The sequence below is a fragment of the Misgurnus anguillicaudatus genome, chromosome 21, assembly GCF_027580225.2.
Source record: "Misgurnus anguillicaudatus chromosome 21, ASM2758022v2, whole genome shotgun sequence".
In the NCBI taxonomy this organism is placed as follows: Eukaryota; Metazoa; Chordata; class Actinopteri; order Cypriniformes; family Cobitidae; genus Misgurnus; species Misgurnus anguillicaudatus.
The window spans coordinates 63,786,315-63,811,008 of record NC_073357.2 but is presented as its reverse complement, the minus strand read 5'-3'; the positions used below and the strand labels follow the sequence as shown (position 1 = coordinate 63,811,008).

Below are 24,694 nucleotides of genomic sequence, written 5' to 3'. Positions count from 1 at the left end.
ATTATTCCTCTTATACAGTTACCACAAACATTGCTCTGGTGATTATTTGACAGGTCAATGTGTGTGTTTATTGAAAAATAATCAACACCTATGAAACATTTCTCAACCAATCAGAATAAAGCATTCAACAACAGGCCCGTGGTAAAAAAAACTGTTTATAGTACAATATAAAATCAATTATTCTGTTTCATGTAGGACTGACAAGAACCAAGTCCAGTAAAAAGACAGAGCTCTAGTACAGTGTTAAGATTAAATAGAAATCTATTTATTAAATAATTGTATCTCCACCCGACACTATCCTGTCTACTATTCACTATACCGTCTAAATAAAAGCCAAAAAGCTCAAAAATTGAAATAAATTAATAAATATGGAATCTGACGCCCGCTGCTAGCACCTGAAATTCACATTTCTATTAGAATTTGTCTAATACTATGCAACTGCAGATTTTAAGATTGTCAATCTATATTCTTGCCTAAATTTATCTTAATCTTATTATCTTATCTTATTGATTCAACTCTGAACGACTTACACTATTTTATTTGGGCCATTTATAAAGACATTTACAGTTAGGACAAGTATCTATTTTCTGTGTATAATCTTTCTTGTGAAACAGCAGATTGTCTTGCTGAACCTTCCACGTTATTTTGATTCCCGCTGCCATCCCATGATGCAACAGCTTCTCCTGGAACTGAGAAAACAAAACCAATCAAAAACAATACATGTCACGTTTAAAGCAGCCAAATGTATTTATAAAACATTCTTACATTTTGAGATTTAAGATGACTGTGAGGATATCCTAACTTTAAAATGTTATTAAAAATATTCTTAACTTTTATTCTTAAATTTGAATTTAAGTAAAAATGGCAGCTAAAAAGATTTTTCTTCTTAAAAATGTTTTGTGAATCCGGCTCCTGCAGATGAGCAGCTTTTGACAGAAATCTATTTTAGGTGAACTGTCCCTTTAAGAGAATTAGATGAAAGCATTTTTATTTAAATTAAATGACATTAAACATTTTTTAGTTAATAGCAAATACAATAAACCACTCTTTCAGATAATCCCCTGTATTTGTGTGTTTGTTATGTAGGGTTGCAAAGGGGCAGAAAGTTTTACTGAAATCTTTTCCAGAAACTTTCCATGGGAACTTAATCAGGGGAATTTATGATTTAAACTATGTCATATACAAAAATAAATAAACTTTTTGTTTGGTCATAAGCAGACATGCATGCAAGGTAACAAACATTTTGAAGAATCCTGACACTTGTGCTCATCAAGCTTGGATTCAGAAATCCTTCTAATATGAAAACACATCACAAGGATGTTATGTAATTTACATGGATACATGCAAAGATGGACATTTTGAGATTATTTTGTCTGCAGGATTGAAGAAATAATCTGTGCATGTTATGCAAGAATGCAAGTAAGTACATGTAGGGGGTGTGGCCTCAATGACCCTTCAGTAAGCCGTGTGTATGTGAGGAATAGGCATTGAAGAAATTCAACTGAAATTGCACTAAAACTTGTTAATTTAAACAAAATTATGCTGCAAGATTTTTCCCTGTTCCCATTATTCACAATATATTTCCGTTAATTCCCATGAATGAAAAGTTTCCAGCCTTGAAAGTTACCAGAATTGTACAACCCTAGTAGCTACTGAATGTACAGTTAATGATAGTTCATTAATTATTATTATTATTATTATTATTATTAATGAATGTATTTTAGTAGACAGTGACAGTCACCTGCTGTAAGATGATGCTTTGAATTCGAGTGTCATTCGAAATATTTCCTATCGATTTTACCTCCAATCTCACAATCTTTATTTTTCCTGAAATAACTACAACACACACAAAAAACATGTCAAACACAATTTTTCAATCTTTTGCATAAATTTAAGAATAAATGTGACTGGCGTTTACCTGGAATGCAGACGAATGGAAGCTGAAGTGAACATGTGCTGTCATGAATTAGTCCTTCAGGATCAGAGTAAGCACAAACTTCATCACCTGCACTGTTATCCGGCTGTCCACTAGCCCACATGATGGGTGCGGAAGAGGTGACATTCCCATCCAGCCACTTCCAGGAATCTCGAAACAATCCAATCCAGGCGTTAACGTTATTGGCTTTCGAAATCAAGTTGTTTATCTGATTTTGATCATTAATGTTACGTATCGTGGCGAGATCTGTGTACTTTTGTCTGCAGAACAGCTGAGCTTCAGACCATGTTCTTGTCTGATCGTTAACAAGAACGAAACTGTTTGTGCTTCCTGTAAAAAAATAAAATATACACACTATTATTCAATTAAATTTTATTTATATGGCACTTTTCACAATTGGTAATTGTTTCAAAGCAGCTTTACATTAAAAGAGTGGTATATTCAAATACTCAATTTTAACTTGATCATTTGTTATATAAGAGGTCATCATACTTAAATGAACATCCTGCAAGTTTCAGAGCTGAAAACGGCTGTGATACTGAAATATAACAGTTTTTGGCACCAAGCCAGTACAAAAGCCGAGTGAGGAATTTGGAGAAATATGATGTCAGGGTAGAATTGAAGCACCTCCCCAAAGCCAAATACAACGACCACTTTTGTAGCCCCGCCCACAGCTTCGGGTGACACACGTGTGTCTCAACAATCAATAAACATGTCTTTAAAGAATGCCAAATGTAACCAAAGTGAGTTTTAAGTACATTTTTTCTGAGAGACGCTGTGATCTGTTATGATAGAGTAACCATGGAAACGCAGTTTTCGGTTGTGGAAGAACCGTCTATGAGAAGAACACAGACGCTGGATAACCTTAACTTGGAGGCTCTGAACATAACATTAGGAATGCGTGGATAAAGTTTGTTTTTGAAGAAGTTCCAGCTGGCGTGGGGAGTGTTTGTTTACTTTGTGTAGCGCGGATTCATTTGTAAAGAAGTCGTTGCTGGATTTGTAGAGAGACTGTGATTAAAAACACCACTAATATTGGATCTGACAAAAATGACACAGCAGTATAATACACAGTAAGTAAATCATTTTACTTTATTTAAGTTATTGCGTTTCACTATTGCTTTGTTAGAAGAGATCGCTTGATATGTCCTGATCTGTGTCTAAACACGTATGTTTGACTGTTTTAATTTACTGAAACCATTAAACGATTAATAAAGGTACAACACTTAACAATACGATTGTAATATAACGATAGAAATATATAAAGTTAGTGATAAGGAAGGACTTACCAGCCGCAATTTAGATTCTGATGCCTGCTTACTATACGGTATTTTAGGGAAGTTGCGTTTGAAAGGTCAAACACTCAACAAAGCTTTTTTATCATATAACTGTGGTATGTAACGTTACGTGTATCTAAGAGCAATCTGACAAGCACAATAGAAATATACAAAGTTATTTATCAGCCGCAGTTTAGATTCTGATGCGCGCTTACTGTGTTGTTTACCGTAATTTAGTCACCTTGAGTATAAAGTTTTGTTTCTACTTTAATATACGTATTGTCATTTATGTGTATCTTTAGCACCCAGAATCTTTTGTGGGTCAAACATATGTGTTCGGCTGCTATTTTTACACAATGTTTTTAAAACATTTCCCCACATGTAATGACAAGGAATGAAGCTGTCCAATCATAGCAGTGGGCGATTACGTACAGGTCTTCAATGCGGCCTGCCCCTTCAAACAAACCATTTCTCCAGACAGCCACTAATCCATGTTACAAAATAGCCTATTACTTATTGCTTTAGACAACAGTATAAAACAATAAAATCGACAAATTCACCACCCCTTTAATAGAAGCAGGGGAAAACACAGAAAAATCGACAGACAATATAAGTAGGAAAATACAGCGGCTGAATAAACTTTTACAAGGGAGCATATTAATAATGTAACATAAGAGGGTGCTAAGTTAAGCCAATGTCAGCTGACTCCCCGGGGTTGAAAACCCCCCTAGGAGAAAAAATGTATATGAGATGTAAATGGATAAGGAGATTAAATGGGTTTCGTCGGTGGTTGTTGGTCAGGCATCGGCTGGGCATCACGTTGAAGGACGGCCAGTAGATCAGTGGTGTGTTGACCTCCACGGGAGCAAGAACTGGGTCTGTTTGTCTCAATGTCCTTGGGTTCAAGGACGAGACAGAGAGAAAACAAAATCCTATTAGCGTAGGGGCCGTATGCATGTATTGCAAGTGTCACACAGTGTTGTGTTTTAATATATGCTCTGTTCCAGACAGGCTAACTATTGCAGCATTAGTATATTAACCAGACAAGTTATGTGAATCCTTTGTTCCGTACAGGCTAACTATTGCGAGATAAGTATAATGTACTAGACAAATTATGTGAATGCTTTGTTAAAGAGAAAAGTCTTAAGTTCAGATTTAAAGTGATCGACTGTGTCTGATTCTCGGACATCAATTGGCAAATCATTCCATAGCTTAGGGCAGGGGTCGGCAAGTAACTTTGGCCGCGGGCCAATGTTTTTTTTAGCCAGTAGATGGCGGGCCAACTGTTGTTGGCACACTTACGTCTTATTTTGAATTAGCCTAGTATAGGCTATCTGATCTTTTGTCAAGAAACATTGTCTTTATTTCCTATTTAAAAGACGAAAGACGGCATTAAAAATTGCTAAAAACATGGTAATGGGTCTGTGTATCATTCGTTCAATCGTTTTTTTTTCAAATTAAAAACAAAAATGAAAAAATTAACCACCATGGGTTTTCTGATTGTGTGCTCAGATAAAAAAAATAATTACTGGATTAGACATTTTTTTTATTTAACTCCTTTATAGGCATAATATATCAATGAAATCATTTTAAACAGATCAAGTACTATAGTGGTAATATTACAGGCATTTATACTCCCATGAAATACTCTTACAGTCCGACTTTTGAACTATTCCTTTTTTTATTAATATTTAACCGGGACACACACATACACACCTAAGGTTTAAGGAGGTCTCCGCTGGACTGTTTTTTGTCCAGCTCCGACAAGGTTCTATTCATAGATTCATTTGTGTTCACCCGCTTTATTTCCCGACCTGACGGGTCCGCAAAACTTAACGTCACGTTTCGTTTCCAGACTCTCACATTCAAATGTCTCTAACGAAAAGAGACAGATAATTTTAAATGTTATACAAAAATTGTGTTCGTGCCAATAAAAATATTATTTTAACATTGTATTCATTGTATTTATAATGAAATATAAATAATAAATTAAATAGGGCAAAGCCTCTCACTCAAATTTCTCACCATCATAAACCGAGTTGGTTGCGGAGTTGCTGTTCAAATTGCTAAACATCCTCCTTTGCCAAATTTATAACGTTTTAAACGGAGGTAAAGATCAAAGAACTATGCGTTAGGAAAATTAATAATGGCTTTATTTTAATAGACATGTAAAACCATATTTTGGCGGATTACTTTCATTTTTTTAACGAATTTACCTGCCCATTTAGTCTTAATAATTAACGGTAAACGAACTTGACTTGCTGTTTTCGAAGGCAGGTCGAACCTTAGGTCGGGCGCTCGAGCCCCAAGTTCAAGTACTGTAGCAGAAAACAACAGTATTCCTTTCAAATCTACTTTAAAAGTGTATTAGTTAAAATATTATTGCAGTAAAAGAGTTTATTTTTATCATATTTTGTAGTGGTTTCTAAAATCCAGCAATTACTTTTCAGTAATTTGCAATGTCACGGAGTTTAACGTCTTAACGAGTGATGAATTGACATGATTTACGAGGTAAATTTGCAAATGATTCATGAAGTAATACCTCTGCAATTATTTGATCGATTGTGTTTTAGAAGTATGCTCAAACTCTAATGACAGTTATGATCGCGGATGCGCTGGTAGAGAAAGAGAACGAGAAAAAGCGGCCCGTTAAGATAGCTATTATACATATTTTTTTCAGGACATTCTTGCTATTTGTCAGTGTAGCAATAAATAATAATAATAATATACGCGAATAAATAATAATGAAAAAAGTTCAAAAGTCGGACTGTAAGCGAATGAGACTTACAGGAAAGTATTCAAACCCTTATTAAAACCCTTATTAAAATGTAATCTGTTAGTACCTGATCTGTTTAAATTGATTTCATTGGTATATGTCTGCTAAGGTGTTCAATTAAAATTTGTCCGAACCCGTTTTCATTCATTTTTTTATTTTTGATCTGAGCGCACATTCAGAAAACGAGTCGTTTGATTTTAGTTCAGGAAATAAATAATAGAAAAACAAGTCGTTTTTCTTTATTTTCTTTTTGGTTTTGATTTGAAAAAAACGAATGAAGGAATGATACACGGGGACATTTTTGTAAACTGTTATTGTAAAATAAAAAAGTCGGATTAAAAAAAAATTAAAAAACGGACTTCAAATTAATCCGGCGGGCCAGAAAATATTGCTGGCGGGCCACTTTTGGCCCGCGGGCCGCCAGTTGCCGACCCCTGGCTTAGGGGCTAAGAAGGAAAAGGATCTACCACCTTTAGACACTTTTGATATTATAGGGATAATTAAGAGACCAGAATTTTGCAACCGCAGTGTACGTAATGGATTGGATAGTAATTCTTTAAAGGGGACATTCCATGTAAATCATACTTTTTCCATGTTTAAGTGCTATAATCGGGTCCCCAGTGCTTCTATCAACCCAGAAAACATGAAAAATAGCAACCCTGTAACTTTGTTTTGGTAAGGCTCTCTCTGCAAGCATGTGAATAAATGAGTCATGCGGATTTTGCTCCCCCCATGATGTAGGTAAGGGCTCTTATTATAATGATACCGCCCCTTCAACTGCGCTATCCAACCATGACGCTACCTCGAGTGCGAGCGACCGAGAGAAAGTATGACTGACAGCATGACGCGTTTGTATTCCCTCAAACACAAACAGTAGCCTACAATCTTATAACTTGTAGTTATAATAATCTTTCTAAAGATTGAATTAACGTTCTAAAGGATTAACGTTACCTTAGTGCAAGAGAGAGAGCGAGTGAGTGAGAGAGAGAGAGAGAGAGTGAGCGAACGAACGAGAGAGAGAGAGAGAGAGAGAGCAACGCGACGGTTTGCTTTCATGTATGTTGTTTAATATGTTTCTCTGAAGTTTATGTGAATGAACACGAGGATTAATGCACTGCACGAGAACAACGCGTATTCACTATCATACACAATATTGTTTAATGTTTCTCTGAAGTTTCAAATGAATACGAGGAGTTACAAGATAGAGAATGAGAGACTGACAGAAACGCGAATGTGTTCAATATGTGTACACAATAAACTTAAACATTTGATCTGTTTCTCTAAAGTTTAAGCATTGAACGTGTTGTTTTATTACAGATCATTTAAATGTGCTCGTGTGGTTTGGTCAAAAAGTTAACTTCTGAGTGTTTGTGGACGTGTATTTTATTGTAACATGCTGTAAATCATTGTGCCCGTTTAAAACACTATGGGGCGGTTTCCCGGACAGTGATTAGACTAGTCCTAGACTAAAACATTTTTAAGAGCTGTCCAAACTGAAAACAACTTGCACTTATATATCTTAAAATACATCAGTGCTCTTTGTTTTGCCTCAAACTGCACACAGGTAATGTTTTTAGTAAGGCATGTTTGTTAAAACCAGTTATATTTCCTAATTAAACTAAGGCCTAGTTCGGGATTAAGCTAATCCTTGTCCGGGAAACGACCCCTATGAGACCTTAAAGTCTTTATTTGTATTCCACAATGTTCCCCATCTACTGATAAACATGTATTTAGTGTGCATAAAACAGATGATTGACTTTTTAAACTTGTTCAAATATATAATGCTTAACATCGCTCACTAACTTCTGAGCAGCTCGTTTGGATTTAAAGGGATACACACAAAAACGGTGTATTTTTGCTCAGACCCATAAAGTGCCCATTTTAACATGCCACAGTAAATTACCTATATGGTATTTTGAGCTAAAACTTCACATATGTACTCTGGGGACATCAAAGATTTATTTAATATCTGAAAAACGTCTTCTGGAATGTCCCCTTTAAATATCTAAACATACAATATATCAAATTAAATAAAAGACCCTCTGCTTTTAAACAACAACACAAAAAAGTTTCATCCATATTCACCTCTCAAATGTGGTTAGGTTTCTTCAAAAACACCCAATTTTGAGCAAAAGGCTGAGATAATTATATTTTTGTGAAGGACTTAGAGATCAGACGCAGAGCATTCTTTAAAACATAATCGGAGTTCTTTCTCTTTCACGTGAGGTGTTACTTCCTGGTTGTATAAGTTGCGGAAGTGCGGTATTGCGGAAAGCTGGAGATTCTCGTCATTGGCAGGGAAGCGTTTTCTTTTAATTGACGAGTTTGTCAATGGTGGGGAAAAGGTTTATGAGTTTGAAAGCGTTTGGAACGTACCTTAGTTTTAGTGATGAGTTACAGATATTTAATATTGGTTCTGACACTACAGGGAATACCTCTTTAAGTAATTTAAGTGTCAAATATAAAGGACGATGATTTGGATGATGTTACTAATTTAGAGAGCTCCTCTATTGTAGTAGCTTTAAATGACTCAAGATGTTCATGTGGTAATATAGCATTAAATGTACTCAGGGCCGGTTTTTGCTATGGGAAATGTGGGCGAACGCCCAGGGCGCAATCTATGTGAGGGCGCACGAGCGCACTCAAACAAAAAAAAATACATCAAAGCGTTTTTTTAGACAAACGCTCAATTCCATGTCAAGTTAGTGCTGAGAGTCATACACAGGTTGTGGCGTGTCAGAAGAGGCATGGGAGAAAGGGGCGGGGAAACAACTTGCGACTGCAAATCGCTCGCTCGCCATAAGGGGGGCGAGCGAGGGATAGACTGATCCCAGGCCAGAGGCCACACAACACAAACTGCTGCGTCTGCTTCCAAAATCATTTTATTTTTCATTCCTAAAATTAACATAGACCCATATACCTACGAACATGTTATCAATTGGATTTTGTGAAAAAAAAATCTGTAGAGTCATCTACGTGACTCACGTCACGTGACACCGGTTGATTGACGGGCAAACGGACGTTGTTGTTGGCTAAATGTAATGCAAAGTTAATGATGTCGAGTCTTCATCATCATCATGTCATGGATCAAATTAAAAGACCAAAGAAGCCATCAGTTGCCCAGATCAGAAAAATAAGAAAAGAAGATGAGGAAAATGGGCAAAAGATAAAGGTATGCAGATTTCTATGAGTGACGACGTGAGTGACAGTAGGAAATAGGCTAACGTTATTTATATTAGGCTCGCCCTCTTGCTATTATGTTGCTATTAGCCACAGAACACGACTGTTTTTTTTTTTTGGTTTTAGTTTTGCTGAACTAGTAACTATTAGAATTGAGGCACCATGTCATGCAACTAAATTCACCCATAGACAACACACAGTCTAGTTTGTGTTTGCAACACAAGTGCAAACTCACACAGACCTCCTGACTGTGTCATTTTTTTATTGCTATACGCTATATGTGTCAACTTAAATAACTTCTAATATAAATTGACATGCCATTTTGTAAGCTACACAGTGATATAGCTTTTTAAATAATTTGTAGTGCATGCTTAGCATTTGTTAACATCCTATAAACTAATAAAATCTGTGTTATGGTCATTTTAATTGGGTAACTGATGCATGTGTGATGTTAGTGTATCTAACTTACATATATCTTAATTGTAAAATCAGGGGCACTTCTGAAATATTTTGGAGTTAGAGCACCCACTGGCAAAAATGAGGAGTCAGACATGGTTGTGGAGTCTGATGAGGTGCGTGAGGAAACAAGCTTATAAATCAAACAGAATGATGTTTCTTGAAAATGTGAAGTAGTAGAAAGTTTACAGTGATGGTTGGGGTTAGGGAATTGGGTAGGTACCTTTTTGTATTTAAGATTATATATAATAAAATAATACATGTTGGTGGCGTGGCGGGATTTGGGGGTAATTCTTTTTTTCTGGGGGCGGCCAAGGGATGGTTCGCCCAGGGCGTAAATCTAGCCAGGACCGCCACTGAATGTACTACTGGGTAGAGTGGTGGCTTATCTTATAGATAATCAGTGAAAGTTATTGTGTCCATCTGTCAAACAAGCGTTTATGTGTTTGTATTTCTCATTTCAGTTTTTAGCACCAGACCATGATGTGGAACATTCACAGTTGAAAGTTTATTTTGTCTTTCTCAAGACCACATAGTCTATAAGCATGAAAATGTATTACATTATATGTTACTAAAATTAAACGTATTAATGTCTTTTCTCACCATCAAAGCAAACACAAGGCATAGGTATAAAACAAGGAGCATCGTTCCAAGATCCTCCACTACTGCTTTTCTGAAATGCACCACACTCCTCATGGCCACCATGATTGTTGGGTTCTCTGAGGTTCCACTTGCTCCATGTTATGTTCTCGTTTTGAAAAGACCATCACCAGCTATTGACGTCAACGTACAAACCCATCCAGACGTTAAAATTGAAGTTACTGGCGGACATCTCTTCTCTGAAGTCCTTCCAGTCTGTTTCATTGTGAACCGTACCCAAAAGATACTTGTCCACTCTACAAAACACATCAGCTTCATGCCAGGTTTTAACCTCCTGGATCAGAATATACTGATCACATTGGGAATATAACACAACTCCTATAGACACACAAACAAATATTACATTATTAATATTATTATTATATTTATTTCAATAATATTAGATGCATTTCAATATGTTACAGTTTTCTGATTACTCACCAGTCAGAAGTAATATCTGAAGCAGACCTTTCATCTCTGTTCCAAATGAAATCAGATCACTTTGGCTAATTTTTCAAATGAAGATTAGATGTGTTTTAGTCAGATGTATTGAGCTACATGAAAGAAAGAGACAGACTTAAACTAAGATCATCATGAGATGAGATGTTTTTATTACACTTCCTCAAGCCTAAATACACAACTTTACATAACAAATTCACTATTCTGTTTGTTTTTTACACTGAGTATATATTATCTGTACCTGTCAAGACAAATTACTTGAAATATTGGAGAAAAGTGAAGAGCAGTCTTCTTAATCTTCTCGCTGTAAAGATCTCTGCCGTATTGTGTTTTATTTGTTGTAAAAAGGTTGTTGTACAACCTTGTATGCAAACCACTGTCCTGATCAGATAACCTGAAGTCATGGATGGAGTCATGCTGATGCTGTCCAGCTTAGATCTCTTATTCAAAATCTTCTTTAAGCAAAGACATGCAAAGCCAAGAAAAATGTGCAGTCTCCACAGATAACTATGAGCTGATGAGCTGTGACCAGAAGAGAGGAAAACCAACAGATGACCATTAAAGCTCCAATAACACACACTGTTTCTGCTCATCTCGTGTTAATCTTGAGTACCTATAGAGTAGTATTACATCTTTCATATCTCTGAAGAGTCTTTAGTTTTATCAGATTTATAAAAGACAGATCAGCTCTAGGGAATGTTTCCGGAAAAGCACAAAATCCCAGAGGCATCCAGCAGGAAGAGTGAGTCACGAGCAACACACACAAAATATTATCTCACTATCTCTGGATAACTTATGATTCACTACATGTTCATGTCATTTACATTATATGCACTTAACAAAACACAGACATTTGATGCAGTTTTACTTACCACCTGTTGCCCCGTTTACACGAAGGAAAGACGCAAATATTTTCCTGCGGTTTGGCCTTTTTATTTACACGAAAACCCTGTTTTTATCACAGAAAATTATTATTTCTAAAACTTCTGGCCAAAGTGGAGATTTCTGATAACACTGGTTATGTGTTCCCGTGTCAACTGGGAGAAACAGGGTTTTAGGTTCTGAAACGTCACATTATGTGCCAGAAAATGCTTAGTGTCATGTGAGCGCAACAGGAAGTTGCTCGTGTTATTCGTTGGTGTCGATTCTGAGGATTTTCAGTGAAATTCAGCGTTAAACAAACACACATACTACCCCGGATAAACAAACTATATCCATTGTTACCATAATGCTGACTCAATTGGAAAGCTGAACAAGGCTTTCTTCTCCTTACATCCCAAAACACACTTCTTCTTTTGTGCCATTGTTGAGTCTTGCTATAAAACAAAGCTGTTGTGTGAAGTGATGCCTGTGACTTTTCCTTATCATACTGTAATGATAATGAGCGTCCTCACTCTGATTGACGTGGGCGTGGTTTTCTGGGGGAATTGCCCATAAAAGGAATATGGGGTCACTGACACATAACGGGTACCCATGTTTGAAAAAAACTTTCCGAAACTTGTAGGAAAAAGAAGGCATGAGTTTTTTTGCTCAGAAATACTCTGTCACATGCTTAACTGCTTTTTTGACACTTTGCATTTGTTTATCATGAGGAGTATATCTCTTAAACTTTGTTAATAAGTCAGAATACATAAAATAGCATTGACCCTGCCCCAGTGGTGTCTGGTGAAGTAGGTATACTCTTAATTTTCCCCCCCAGTAGAAGTGGGTATACCCCATGCCATCAAATAAAGAGGTGGGTATACTCCGTATACCTGCGTATACCCTGCACTACACCACTGCCCTGCCCTTTTAAACTCTTTACACTACTGCAGTCAACAAGTGTAAGGGTTTTGTCTTGTTCTGTTTGTTTTGTTGTCAGGTCTTTTATTTTGAAAACTGGTCATGTCATGCTTCAATTTCCACTTCCTGTTTATCTGTATAAAGCCACTTCATGCTCAACATAAGACTGCGAAGTATTGTACGTCTACCACTGCATTACCAAGCGTTTCTTGTTCGTGTTCTGGATTTTGACCTGTTGCCTGTATTTTGAATTACACTATTTGGATTGCCCTAATTTGGATTTGTTCGCCTGCCTATGTGGATTTACTTTTTAATAAACCTCCTGCACATGGATTCGTCTCACTCTCGCTTTGTGTAAGCAGCCCATGTTACAACAAGAGGCCAAAATAGATGTAAACACTGTTGTAGCAAAAAAGGTTAACAAAAATAAGGGAATAAATATTTAGTAGAGAGTATGGCCTAAAATAACAAACAAAAGATAACAAACAAAAGATTTAGAGAAACTAATCACCCTACACAAAAAGAAAAAAGACTAAAACCAACAACATAAACTTCTCTGAGCTTCTTCGCTGACCATAAAACAGGGGAAAATAATGATACACAAAATAAAAAGGCACTCTCGCCCTACATTTCCCATCAATTAGCAAGTAGTGATAAGAAGAGATACAATATCTTTTAATTACCCACACAAAGATAAATTGATAAGCTAAGTCAAGCTACTGCAGCTAACGCATAGCAAATCAGTATATATGGCAACACCTGGCTCAAGATTATAAGCACAGGTCTATCTCAGAATTCACAAACAATTTCTATTCTAAAGCTGTGGAGAAGTGTTCCTCAGCACTGCTCAGACTCAGGCAAGCACACAACGAGTTGCAGATGATGGTTATTAGCCTGAGAGAGACACGGGCTGTTTTTTAATATGCATTCTTCTTCGATCTTGCGTCCTTGTGTCCTCGCTCTACGTCATCATTAACAGTCGACGCAAGTACAGAGGACGCATGAAAATACCCGTATGAGTTCTTGATATCGAGGATGCATCGAGTGCAGACTTGCGCGTTGAAATCTGGGGAGATCACATGACCAGCAGGAAGATCGCACACATCTCAATTCTCACAAGTGCGTTCTGTGTTCACGCAATCTTCTGAGTTCGTTCCTTCAAGGTGGCCTGGCAAGACCAATCTCCACGAGAACGCAAGTCTGTTCATTGTGTTCTTGGAATTGAGAAACAGCCAGGGTGAATCCCAATTCAGAGTCTGGATCCTTTAAAGGCCGCGGACTTTGAAGGCAAGGCTCGATATTTGAAGGCGGCAGAGGCCACAAAGCGAACTAAAATGAGACAGGACCTTTAATTTAAATTTAAATATACACTTTTATTTAACTTATTTCAAAATACCCAGACGTCAGGGGCTCACATTGCATCTTGGGATAGCCAAGGCTTGGTGCATCCCAATTCATGGGGCTGAATGCAAATGATGTCACCGGGCCGTGATGAAGGCTGTCCCAATTCAAAGGCTCCTTCAAGCCTCCAAATGTGTTATTTAGTAGTTTATATTGTTCTTAAGTTGGATTTGGACATGACAAAATGCTGTGTAATTATGTCATCTACGTGCCTATGCTGACAAATTACTCTAACCGCTAAAACTCAAAGAATCAAGTGTAGTAAACAGCGTACAACAAAGCTTTCCAGACCCCTCCCCAATTGCTACATTTGGACTGGATTTTGGTGGGTTAACAAAAGCAAGTGTCCAGTCAACCAGATAAGGCTGCTCGGACAACTGACCTCCGTGCCAAAGCGGAGACCACACCATTTCTGCTTATCATCTTGAACCCCCCCCCCCACACCTTGAACCTTGAACCCCCCCTTCACCATCATCTGAAGGCAGGATGGTCGTAAACATTCCTTAAGGAAAAGCATTTTACAAAGGTATTGGCTAAACCAAAGGACACATCTTTGCATCCTTGCACCACTAAAGTGGACTTAAAACCATCACCTATTGACTTTATACTCGTTTAAAGACACTAGCATTCTGAATTAAATCTCTTTGTTACGAAACTGTTCAAATAATCACAGTTATCAGCATATGAATGAATGATTGAATGAATGCTGGTAACATTTTGCTGTCATGTTTATACTTTTTTACACTCAGGACAATGCCAATGATATTTCAGAAAGGGTTTGGTAAGTGGAAAATGCATAAATGAAATTCTGAAGACGAGGCATAAGGGTCTTATCTAGCAAAACGATTGAAAAATAAAAATATCCACTTTTAGACCACAACTTCTCGTCTAGATCTGGTCGTGATGCGCCAGGTGACCCCACACAATACGTCATGATGTCAAGAGGTCACAGAAGACGAACGCAAAACTCCGCCCCAGTGTTTACAAGTGTGTTGAAGGAGGACCTTTCCTACGTTGTTGTATGTCAACTGATACTAATTAATGTCTTTGTGTCAGTTTATTGTTTACAATGGTCCGCAAATGTGCGTTTTATATATGTAACACGTGACCTCCCTACGTCACTACGCATTTACATTAGGTCGCGCTGGACCGGATCTAGACGAAAAGTTGTGCTTTAAAAGTGTAGGGGAGACCGGGGCTGGTTGTCTCACGGGTTGGTTGTCACACTGCTTATTCCAGACATACTACATGGCACTGTGTTACAATTTTGATATCAATTTGTTAGCCTTTAATAGCTTACACATTTGCACTTGAAATTTTGCTGAGCAGACACAAAACATTGAGGTTAGGAGACAATTTTTTATTTTTATGGGTCAGAGTAAATTTTCATTTTGGTGTTGTTTTTGTGTTGAGATCTTGTAGTAGTCATTCAAAAACAAAACACTCATTAAAAAGCTAAAAGTATTAGCTTTATTTTGAGTCATTTTTTAGCGATCAAGTTAAAGCCGTGTGGCAGCTAGCTTAGCATGTTTGTCAAGAAGTCAGTTGGGGATGGTTGTCACATAGCTTGCGGGGTTGGTTGTCACATAAGAATATTGGACATGTAGACCTTTTAAGACTGTTTGTTTGTCTTTGTTTGCTGTTAAAATAAAATAAAATAAAGCATTAAATAAAGAGGTTTTAACACTAAAAATTATTTTATTTTATTTCTCAACACAGTAGACAATAGGCTTTATGCCCAGCTGCACTACTTCCTGAACTTCAGCCAGCTTCTTGTTTCCTGTCTGCCATTATTGGACAAACTGATTAATCCAGGTGTGCCTGACCTCAGTAGTCACAACAACAACAATCACACACACCTGGATTAATCAGTTTGTCCAATAATGGCAGACAGGAAACAAGGAGCTGGCTAAAGTTCATAGTGCAGTTGGGCATAAAGCCTATTCAAGTAACTGATCACCCACTTTAATCCCATTGTTTAAACATAAGGGGCATTAATAACAACTATCAAAGGGGTGGATTCATATTAAAACTTATTTGCAGTTTCTAGCTTAAAAAACTAAAAAGTTACACATTATCTTTTCAGATCCCATTTTATCATTGAAATCCTATTGAACCTCTATAGGGACAACCAACCCCAACCCCATTATGGGGTTGGTTGTCACATTGTGTCAGAGTGTCTTTGATGGTTAATTACTTCCTGTTACAATACATTCGAAAAATAAAAAGTATACACATTTAAAGCCAAGACTCCAAAGTTTCATTTCATGTAGGAATTACTGCTGAAAGATTTTTTGAAGATGAGCAATTCATGCATGAGTAAAAATTGTGACAACCAACCCCGGTCTCCCCTATATTTTTTATTTTTCTTGTCAAAAATGACAATCGTTTTGCTAGATAAGACCCTTATGTCTCGTTTGGGATTGTTTATAGTCCTTTGAAACTCAGTTGAAAAAAATTGTTAAGTGTTGAGTTAAGTATTAAATGTTGGGCTCTATTAAAGTCCATTAAAATGAGAAAAATCCTGCAATGTTTTCCTCAAAAAACATAATTTCTTCTCGACTGAACAAAGAAAGACATCAACATTTTGGATGACATGGTGGTGAGGAAATTATCTGGATTTTTCTTTTAAGAAAATGGAATATTCCTTTAAGGCTGTTGAACTGAACCTGACTCTTTTCCATTGTAGCACGGAAAAGCCTGACACGTGGCCGACAGACCACCACCAGACTGCTCATTCAGCTGCAGTGAACATGAATATCACTTAACTAAACCTTTTCCTAAAAACGTTGGCATTGGTGTAATGGGTCAGTAACTATTTATGTCCTGCCCCTCATCCACTATGACTGGACAACCGCTCACCCCTTTAATCGGCAATGTGCAACTCACCAATTCCCCCTGTATGGACCTAATACCTTATACAAACAATATATCTTGTTTTGTTGTTTACTTCTTATTTATACAATGAAGATGTGTTTTGAGAGATCTGAAGTACTTTTGTACCCATTTACCACAAAAATCCCCAAATACACCATTAGCGTGCATGTGAAATATATATTTTTATAAAAAAAATCACATAAATGATTATCTAAATTTAGTTTAAATTGTTTCTGGATATTGATCTAGGTGTTAGGTGTAGAATTCCACCTTTTGCTGGTTAGAGATAAACATAAAGTAATTACTGAAATGGCTTTGACCAGCAGAGGGCATAGAAAGCCATTCATTTTACTGCCACACAAGTCACACCTGAAGAACATTTGAATGAACCATGGGTAAAAACATAATACGTAAATTTAGAATATGTAAAAATCGACATTCTAATAATTTGGATTATGTGGGTGCATCTTTTGGGAATTTTAAGGAAATGAGGAGGTTGACAAAATAGCCAAAGAATCAACTAAGATAAATGAACCAAATATAAATATTTCAGTTGTTAGGATCAGAAGGAAAGCACTTTATTTTAAAAACGTGTAATATGAAATGGCAGAAAGATTAAATGCCTGTCATACAGGTTCGGCATTATTACAAAAGCATAAACAAGATAAAAATAATTCACAATTTAAGTAGAAGAGAACAAGTTATTTTTACATGTTTATGTACAGGTCATTCAAATCTAAACACAATCTACACATCATAGGGAAACATAACACAGGATTATATGTGACACCTGTTAGGAGACAGTAGATCATGTCCTGAAGATATGTAAGGCATATAAAACAGAAAGCTGAAGTCTTAAGGAAGTATTTATATAACAGGATTTAGGAGTGCTTAGTTCATTCTCTTCACACTCCATCACAGTAGGTGGCAGCAGGGGCGTCGCTAGACCCCTTTTACTGGGGCACGTGCCCCAGTGTAAATCTTTTGTGCCCCTGTGTAAATCTCAAGTTTACATTTTAGCAGTTAACTAGTATATTCCTTTACAAAGACAATCGCGGCAAAACGGATCTATATGCAATGTAGTTGCCCAATTCAGGTTTGAAAAAGCGACGCAGCAGTCGAACTGACGCGTGCACGCCCCAATTCATGTCCGTGCGCGACTGTTTTGCTGTGCGCAGCCGCATACAAAGTACACGCGAATGAGTTGGTTTATGAAAACATGACGAGACTAAAGTAAGTTTCTAAATAATAATGAAAATCTTATTTTCACCCGATCATTGACGCATGTGATGGACATCAGAAATGTTTTGTGCAAAGCAGGAAAAGGGAAGCAAAAATGAGAGATGATGAGTTTAAGGGAGTAAAGACACATAACATCTTACCCTGTCAGGGCTCAAACATTAGAGGAAAAATCTCAGGAAAACCTCTGTCAATAGTCTATAAAATTGAATTCACATACAAAAACTGTGTTATACTGTTCTGTATTTTCAGATATGAAATTTATATTTAGTTCACTAGCTCTAAAACAGTTAGCAGTAAGATAGATTTTTTTTAGTAGCAGTCATAAAATGAAAATATTCTTAAAAATAAAAAAGTTATTAATCATTGTTATGTAAAATGCAAATGTGCATAAAAATATTTTGTCTCCTTACATTATTTCCAAACATTTTATGCCTTTAAACATGTTAATAAAGTTGTATATAATGATACTTAAATATTTTTAAATAAATGTTTGTCTTTCCCAGTACTTGTTGCAATGTTGGAATAGTGGTTTAGCAAAGGAAATTGTATCTTGCACACCACAGGCTTTCAAGAAAAAGTAAAAAAAAAAATGGGGGACCCGTGCCCCAGTAGAGCTTTATGTCTAGCAACGCCCCTGGGTGGCAGTATGCAGCTATGAAGTTTCGCAATCCGCCATAAAACCCAACAAAGAAGAAGAAGAGGCACAAACATCCCAGCAGGTAAGAGACTTCTCTCAGTGTTACTGGTATAGAGTGAAATTCTGTTTGTCAATCATAGGATTGCGATCCCAGAACAAACAACCAGATCCAGCTGATCTAATATCAGTAAGGTCAAGCGATCATACACCAAAGGGGAACAGAGCGCTTAACAAAACAGACCAGAAACAGATAAAATAAAACGGGTAACAAGGACAAAACTGAGATGGCAAGCTGGCAAACATCCTGGCACCATCATCATGATGAAAAAAATGTCATTCATGCTAAACCGAAATGGCACATCATTTATTCCTACTGATATAATTGAATAAAATATTTATGTTTCTACGTTACTAACCATAGCGCTGGGCCGATATCGCTTTGTCTTGTTTGATACCAATGTCGAAACCACAACCTTTATTATCTGTCGATACCGATCCAATACCATCTCTATCGCCCTTTTAATCAATTAAGCTGCAAATAACACATTTGTTAGCCTTGAAAATGTATTTGTCGTATTTGTCGACTGCATACATCATAGAGGATTATTATTATTATTACAGAAAAGCAACTGTTACATTTTAAGGTAAGAATGAAACTATGATTGTATGTCTTATGTTTTTAACTGAATGGCGTATGCGATCAACAAATGCGACTTCCGGAAGACGCACGAAATCCTGGACAGGACTCGTCCGGGAAGAATGGCACGTATGGTCACCCTAACTTACGTATGATAAACATAAAAAAGTACCTCCGGACAGGTCTCATCTATTGCTTGTGCTCAGCTACGGTTTCTACTTGCCGTGCTTTACAGCATGTTGCTTATGTCACGCTTTTATGGGATGTTGCTCAGTAAGTCGCCTTTACGCCAAGTTGCCATGACAGTTAAGGTCCGTGTTGGTATCAGATCGGATTGTTCTCCCCGACTTCTACAATATTCAAGCAGACCATTTTCACCAATATCTGACTAATATCCATTTAGAATATCGGATCGGCCCACCCCTATTACTAACATAGCAAAAACTATAAAGAGTTTATAAACATAGAAAAGTACACAAGATGATATGAATGTAAAGCACACAATAATATACAGCACAGCAGTGACCTCTGCTGGTAAACTCTTAAAACTACAGAAGTTAAGCGTATTAGTTAGTATTGTGTTAGTTGTGGGTTGTTAAAGAAGTATCTTATCAATGGCAGGGCTGCTTAGTGACATTTCTCTCCTGGTACTTCTGGAAAACATTCCCATCGGATTGGATTTTCCATGACATTGTGGCATATTCTGCCAATCCCTTCATCTTCAGGATCTGCTCCATCTAAAGATCAGATTGTGTTACTGCACACTTTGTTGTATGTCATTTATTTTAGTATATAAACTGTTATCTATATAAATATGAACATGTAGGTTAAAATACAGCAAAAGTGTGAGATTCACCTTCACTAAAACATCTGACATCACTTCAGGATCATTCACGTTCTGATCTGATTTCACTTCCAATCTCAAGATCTGGCTCTTCTTTTCTATAAAAGAAGTTTAAAGTTGTGTTTAGTTTACCCAGTAATGAAATTTCTTACATTAATTATTCACCCTCGTGTCATTCAACACTTGTAAGACCTTCAGATGAAGATATTACTGATAAAATCTAAGAGCTTTCTGACTCTATAGACAGCAATGAAACTGAAAGTGTCACGGCTCAGAAAGACATTCATGTGTAAAATAGTTCATGTGACTACAGAGGTTCAATCTTCAGATTTTAAAGCAACAAGAATACACAAAAAGAACGACTTCAAACTTTTCCTCTCTTTAGTGTCTGTGTGTGTTGTGTTGATCTTGTGAAGATGAATGAAGGTCTTACAGGTGTGAAATCACATGAGGGTGAGGAATTAATGACGAAATCATCATGTTAGCATGAACTAACACTTTCATTAGATTCATTTTTAAAATAAAATATAAATAATTTTTTATGACATTACACACAGAAGCTGTAAGATAACTATAAAATACATCACAAATTGTATGTACATCATCTATTCCAGTGCAAACTGTAGGCCGCGGGGTCATAGTGTTACTGCAGGCTTAATCAAATAAATGAATTATTCAAATTGTTCTGAAATAAGATTTTTTTTCCTGCTTGTTACATAAAAATAAAGCTTATAGTACATTGTTTTTCCATTATAGTGAGGCGAGATAGATTGCTTATTTTCAAACTGACATCAGTTGAGAATTCAGTTAGTTATTACCGTCAATTAAAAAATGTGACAGTGGCTGTTTGGTAAAAGAGGAGCAGAGGATGACAATCCATCCTCATCCACTGGAACTTCAACTAACTGAACTTCAAGTAAACGAAAAACTTGTAAGTACAGCGAGGAGTGCTACGAGTGATGGTCCTGCTGACAACCCCACGTCTGTCTGTGTACTATGCTAATGAGTTGTTTTTATGCAAACCAAATTGCGGGTATAATAATTGCTGGTATGGCAAATCTGCTGGCATTCATTAGGTATGACCTAAAGTGCGTTGGACTCAGCACCGATGGTGCTGGTGCTATGCTGGGCCGACACACTGGAGTGGTGAAGTGAGTCTGAGACGTGGCCCCCGCTGCTCAATCACGTACATGGCTGCATTCACAGAGAGGCATTAGTAAATGCCCATCGTCTTGGACGATGCTGTCAGAATGGTGAATTATATTAAAAGTTATCCACTGAAAGCACGTTTGTTTTCCAATTTGTGTAAAGAGATGGGTAGCGAATACCACCAGCTTTTACTACAGAGGTCCGCTGGACCCACGCGGCAGAACGCTCACCCGGCTCTTCAAGTTACGCGACAAGGTTAAAACATTTTTCATTGAATCCAAATTTGAACTTGCAGACCGCCTCTGTGAATTCGTTTGGCTTTGTAAGATGGCCTACTTGGCAGACATTTTTAGTCATTTGAATGGACTCAATCTAGCTCTGCATGGGACAACAGTATAAAGGTTTCATGTGTAAAACAAAATAAAGGCAACCATAAGGACATTTGATCAGTGGGGGAAAGAATTGGCCGAGCTAACTACAAGTGCTTCGAAAACGTGTCAGACTTTTTGTCTGAGGACGAGAGGCCACATCCTGTTACTATGAGAGAGCACATGGAGCCTTTAAAGTCTCAGAAGGAGGACTACTTCCCTGACATCAGCAAACAGCAGAGATGGATACAGGATCCTTCATCGTTCCTCAGTTTAAATGTAAATAGTTTTCGATTTTATTATTTTGTTTTAAACATAGTTATGTAATTCATTACAATAGATTTGTGAACTATATAGCTTATGTGACACACTCTGATACATTATAATTGTAAATAGTTTGCAGAAAGTATGTAGTGTTATGGGTGTAGCCTCTTATGGAACGGCTGAAATTCCACAAGGGGGCGTATTTGTTCCTCAGACGTTTCAGAATAAACGTGACATCCGAATATATTCATTATAAATCGTGAATGAAAAGTGAGATTCTAACGAATGTCCATTAGTGAACTAATTAAAAACACTATTTATATCGTAATTCGGTCAGAAACGTCAAGATTGTGAGATGAACAAATCGTTTTGGATTAAACGGCTTGGATATTCCATTTCCTTGGACTTTTGGGGATTTATGAACAATTTGTTTTGGGCAATTTCACCGAAGCGGATAAAGGGAAGATTTTGAAGGTAAGTAAATATCCTAAAACGGTGCCGCCAGGTAACTAACAACTAGATTACAGATTTATGACCGCTATAATTCATATGATGCTTTGTGTGAAAGTCTAAGCTTTCAAACAATGTGCTGCATGACCGTATATTTTGTAGATTTAATGCTTCAAAGTTACAATGATGTAATGAAGCCTCACGTGCAAGGGAAGGGGTGTACCGTGTACGGCACAGTGTTCCTTATCAGGTTAAATATTTGTAAAGAATGTTTACGTCATCTTTCAACAGAAAATAAAATATTACATTTTATGGTAGTTCTCACAAATTGCATGAGATTCTTAAAAACTGATTAATAAATATTATATATAATTTTATGCAAAGAGACAATCTGTTTTTTAAAACGTATGTAATATACAAATGGGGGGGGGGTGGAGCTTTTGCTATATTTTTGGGGGACTTTCCACTCTGAAGTTTGGGAAGCTCTGATCTACTCATAAAAAAATGCTTGTTAGAAATAAACAATAACACGTCATGGATGATGATGATTATAATTTGAATGCATTCATGAACATTAACTATAATCTAGTTAAAGTTTAAGAATATTTATAAAAAACAAAAACAAATTAAAAAAATGATATTGTTCCAGTGAAATTCATGATAAATACTCACCACTGTAGCAAACAAAATGGTACATATTTGAACAATACTGATCATACCATCCCACATTTGTAGATACAACACACACTGAGAAGGTACCGAGACGCGGCTGTCCATTAGCCCAACTGATGAATGTGAGTTGGCTTTGATCAGACCAGATCCAGAGATTATGAGTCGTCCCATGCAGTCCAATCCAAACCATCCAAGAAGGTTCTCCCAAAGCTACCACTTTATCATGATCTGTCTGATCTTTAATGACGGCTAAATCTGTGTAATGTTGTCTGCAGTACATCTGAGCATCAAACCACGTCTTAAATAAAGGCACAAAGATAAACTCATAACTCTGTGGAGATGAACCATCAAACAGAGCTGAAAAAACACAAAAAATATTCATTTAGACACATTCACATTTAAAACAGTTAGACTTATTATAAAACAAATTAGTTTATATTATAATAACATTAATCAAATGTTTAACAAATGAGGAAAAATGACAATAAAAGAAATGAAAGTCTCTCACCTAATAAGAAGACAAACAGTAAAACAATCTTCATGATGAAAATAAATGATCACACAAATCCTTCAACTGCTGTAACTTCAGATAGAAGAACGCTCGTGTGAAGTCTGTTCACTTTAAAATCTCTATTAGCATGTTGACGTCAGGTTTTACATTGAAAATATTATTCAAAGGCCCGGTTTCACAGACAAGGATTAGCTAAAGCTAGGTCTAGACCCTAGTTAAATTAAGAGTTTTTTTAAGCTTGCCTCAGAAAGACTTTACTGGTTTGTATCTTGAGACAAATTAACAGCGCTGAATTATTTTAAGATCTGCATGTGCAACTTATTTTTAGTTGAGACTAACCTTAAGCCTGAAACTGGGGGAAAGAGTGATATACACAAGTAACATTAGATACACATATAACATAACATGTTTAAATCAGTGCACTGGAAAGATATTAAAAAATCTTAACTGAAATTTAATTTAATATCTTTTTTGCAAATTATTATATTTTGGTTTATAGTTCAATGTCTTCAGAGGTGAAGAGCAAAAGAAAACAATTATATTAAACTCATACTGAACAAATTAATTTTAACAGCATAATATTACATGACCTCTGTTATTGTTTTACACAATTAAATGAAATGGATTAAACATTGCTTTGTGCAAAAATGTCCCTGTTAAAAGTTTACTTTAAGATATTAAAACAATAAAAACTTGTTATGTACTTACAGTAAATCTATCTGTGATTTATGCTCCTTCATTTTTCATCTTAAAACATTTAGGTCATCAGATCATCCAAAATGAATCTGAATATCTTTATATTTACTCTTCATTTTATTAATATAAAAACATTATCCAACATTTATTTTCCTTTCATGTACAAATATATGACGCTGTCTTTCAAGAAATGACTTAAACATTATTTGACTGATGGAGAAAACAAATGATCTGTGTCTAACATTTAATGATGCGTGAGGTGTTTGTGAGCTGACATAAACATCAGACATCACAATCTTTCATTCTTAACCCTCAAAAGCCCATATATTTTCCTGTATACATTAGAGTTCTGTGGGGGTCAAAATGACCCCAGAAATTACAAAAAATATATACATCTTTAATGATACAAATAATATATCAATTTTATTTGTTTACTTCCCA

The 24,694-nt window shown here is 36.4% G+C and overlaps 1 long non-coding RNA gene across 1 annotated transcript; it reads right to left on the bottom strand.

The window, feature by feature from the left end:
• Nucleotides 1–92: 92 nt before the first annotated feature.
• On the bottom strand, nt 93–3,024 carry LOC141352781 (uncharacterized). Its single transcript, XR_012359917.1, has 3 exons — nt 1,919–3,024; nt 1,742–1,836; nt 93–689 (listed from the first exon to the last, which is right to left on the bottom strand). It is a non-coding gene; the product is annotated as an uncharacterized lncRNA (long non-coding RNA).
• Nucleotides 3,025–24,694: the final 21,670 nt, after the last annotated feature.